We start from the raw sequence: 3,574 nt of genomic DNA, 5'->3' as shown, positions 1-3,574 counted from the left end.
AAAGAGGTTATTGAAGCGCAGCTGTTATGGTCTAGGGAAAGAAGTGTTTTAACACGAAGTGAGCGAGTATAGCGGAGCTTCTCTATAATAGGGTGCGCCCCCCTATAAATTCTTCGTCCTATAATTGGCCGGTTTTGAATATTTTGTAGTAAAATCCGTACCTTGGATTGGTTAGAATTTTGTAGTCCGTGTACACTACGGGGGGTCTAGGGGGGTGTCCTCCTGGTTTTAGCGCTGCAAGTTTGAGCGCTGCAGGCAAAGGGGGGGTCCCGGGGGGCGCAGCCCCCTGGTAAGTAAGAAGAAAGAAGGATTCTAGAATACTTATAATAATAGGTTAGTGAAGTAATAGAGCAATAGAGTGATAGGGAGCAATGGGAAATAACGGGGAGCAATGGGGAGTAATAAGGAGTAATGAAGTAATGAAGCAATGGAAGCCTTGGAAGTATAGGTTGGGGATTGGGATATAACTTAGAGTTCAAAGTAGACCGCCAAAATTTGAGTAAATGATTGAGATCCAACTTGGTGTTCAAAGTAGACCGCCAAAATTTGAGTTGATGATGGAGATTCAACTTGTAACGGGTCTGCAAGAGTATTGCACAGCGAGCAGTCGTATAAGGTTGAAATGCTATATTTGACAAGGAAAGCAAGAAGGAAGACTGCACCAGAAGGGTGCAGTCGAAATAGGGTTTTATGGTATATGGGATGGCAGAGCCCAGACGGCGCGGGGCAAGCAAACAGGTGGGGCCTAGCCAACCAGAAGGCTCGCATCGGCTTACATCATCGGTAAGCTGTATGCAACCGGCTTGGCGGCAGCCAAGCTAAACCCCTAGGCCTTAGCCCCATGACACAACTTGGCGTTCAAAGTAGACCGCTAAAATTTGAGTTGATGATTGAGATCCAATTTGGCGTTTAAAGTAAACCGCCAAAATTTGAATTAATAATTGAAATTCAACTTGGCGTTTAAAGTAGGCCGCCAAATTTTGGCGTTGGTGATTGAGATACTTCCCTAGACCTATATGACAGCTGCGCTTCAGTCAAATTCTGCCGGCGCCCCGGAAGACGATGTTATTGATAGTAAGAGGTATACGCTATTTAACCTTTTTTTTTTAAGTATTAATATAATTAGGGGGTTTATTATAATCCTTTTCGTATTAAATAGAAATTCCCTATTGTTCTTATAATCCCTCCCTTCCTCTTTATTATCGTCGTTGTCCTCGTTATTTACTTTCTCCCCTATTACTATAGTAATATGCTCCTTATAAATATCATTAACTAGGGTTTTATTTATATTTTGGGGGGATAGCTCAGTTGGGAAGATCTGAGCTTGGTTCACCTTCGGTTTCATCCGAAAGGTCGTAGGTTCGAATCCCGCTCCCTTCTCTTTCATCCGATTTTTCGGATGAAATTTCTTCCACGCTTTCCTCCCTAAATAAGTATTAAAAATGTGGAGGGCCCGCTCTAGTCCAGAACCCTAGTAATACGTAGCTGGATATGTATAAAATTTATTCCTATTCGAAGAAACGGCCTCTCTCTCCGCTCTAGCTAATAGGGTTTTAGAATTAGAACCCTACTTCCAAAATCCATTCCGGAGCCACGGTATTAGCTCAGCATCAAAATCCAAAATCCTATACGGCGACTACGATAATTAATTAATTACGTTATCTCTTATTAATCCCGGCCTATATAAGCGTATATATATAAATAACCGATAAAGGTTAATCGGCGAAGAATTCTAACGAATAAGACCCCTCCCCTCTACCCTTATACCTTAAAGATAGGATGAAGAACTACCCGACGAAAACGCGGTACCGAAGCGCTAGGTGGGGGGGCGGGGTCTTGGAATTAATTAATTAGAAGTTACTAAGTCTACCGGGACGAAAAATAACGATAAAAAAAGACGATAAACAACGAAGCAACCAAAATCTCCTCCGGGCGCGACGTAGTAAGGCGGCGCATTAGGTGCGGGGGCTAGGGTTAGGGTTAGAAATAGGGTAGCTAGGGGTTTTCATCCGTTATACAATTTTTCCTCTAAATTAAGAAAGGAAGCAATACCGTATACCCACTGGGTAAAACTATAGTATAGTTTAGCGGAATAAGACAATATATATATCTATATTTTCTTCGAATTATATTTATACGCGGGGGTCTCCAATAATGTGAGAGAAGGTTTTTAATTATTAAATAGTAAATTAGGTAATTAATTAAGTTAACTAGCGGCTAGTACTAATATTAACCTCGTTATCCTTATTAAAAATCGATAAGGGAAGGTATTCTATACAATATTTGGTTTACTATTAAAGTAGCTATTTCCTCTCTACATTAATTTAATAAGGGAAATTCTCCTCTATATTAAATATATTGTTATTGTAAACGGGGATATATTTTTATTAATTATCCTATTTATACTTTTCGAACTAAATATTTTAAATAACTTTAGCCGGTTGACTTCTATTAGTATTAACCTTCTATTATTCCTTTAACTTCTTCTATATAACGCCGTTAATTTATTTTATGACCCTCTCTTATTTTTTTATCAACTCATATATTTTTTGTTGAATCCGTTCAATTATTTTAGTATTAAGTTATCCCTTCGAAAGAGAAAAATTAAGGCCGTTAATACTATTACTAATTTTATATACCTTCCTCTTTATACGCCGATCGGAATTAACCTCCCTCTTATAGTTATATTAGTTACGTTCTTAAATTTTATTATAAGTTAAGATAGTTTTTATAATAATTTAGAATAGATAAAGGTATTTCCCGCGGGTAGGGGAGCTGAACGAATAAGAATAACGGTTAATAATATAGTTAATTACTTCGATAGCCTTTCTAAAGTAATTCTCGTATAGCATTATAATAGGGTGTGTAGGGTATAGTTTAAAAGCTAGTTACTTAATTTTAATTTAAAATAATACCGTTTATTTATTAATTAGCCAAATACTAAACTCCTTGAACCCCTTCATAATATTGTACTTCGTAAAATTATTATTTATAATACCGTTAAGCGAATGTACGAAGGTTGCCCGGGTAAAGTTATATTCCCTTCGCTAGACAAATTGACGGAGGACTTTCTAGTAATAGGATTTAAAGGAGGAGAAAACGCCTACCTTAAGAGGTTATATAAGGTAGGTAAAATAAAGAGGTAAAGCGAGTAGTTTTATATCGAATGCTTTAATATAGTCTTTAATTACTATATTACAATAGCTATTAAAACCGTTGATAATAAGTAGTCGATATATAGGATTAGTGTTAGGGAGCCGCCTTTTACTAATGTTGATATAATTACTTAGTTGACGGCCGTTAATATTATACTTATATTAGTTACAACCGAGCTAGTCTATAAAATTACACCCTATCTTTTTGAAGGTTGGGGAAAATTTAAAGAAATATTTATTGAAGTATTTTAATTAATTAAGACAAACTCTACTCGCACCGTAGGAAAACTCCATTCGGACCGTAGTTTCAAACTTCAACCAAGTATAACTTTGCTAGATTTAAGCGTATAAATCCAAAAGTACTATTAGAATATTTGTCATTTTTCGTACTATTTTTCACGTCAAGCAACCCTCCTAGC

The 3,574-nt window shown here is 36.8% G+C and overlaps 1 pseudogene across 1 annotated transcript; it reads left to right on the top strand.

Annotated features, from left to right (window-relative positions):
• Positions 1–1,293: 1,293 nt before the first annotated feature.
• B0H65DRAFT_t405 lies at positions 1,294–1,380 on the top strand (annotated as a pseudogene). Its single transcript has one exon. The product of its transcript is annotated as a tRNA-OTHER (tRNA).
• The last annotated feature ends 2,194 nt before the right edge of the window (positions 1,381–3,574 follow it).

The sequence above is a fragment of the Neurospora tetraspora genome (assembly GCF_033439725.1).
Source record: "Neurospora tetraspora strain CBS 560.94 chromosome Unknown B0H65scaffold_7, whole genome shotgun sequence".
NCBI classification, from domain to species: Eukaryota; Fungi; Ascomycota; class Sordariomycetes; order Sordariales; family Sordariaceae; genus Neurospora; species Neurospora tetraspora.
Note: the sequence above shows the minus strand (reverse complement) of the source record. Positions and strands in the feature narration are given on the sequence as shown.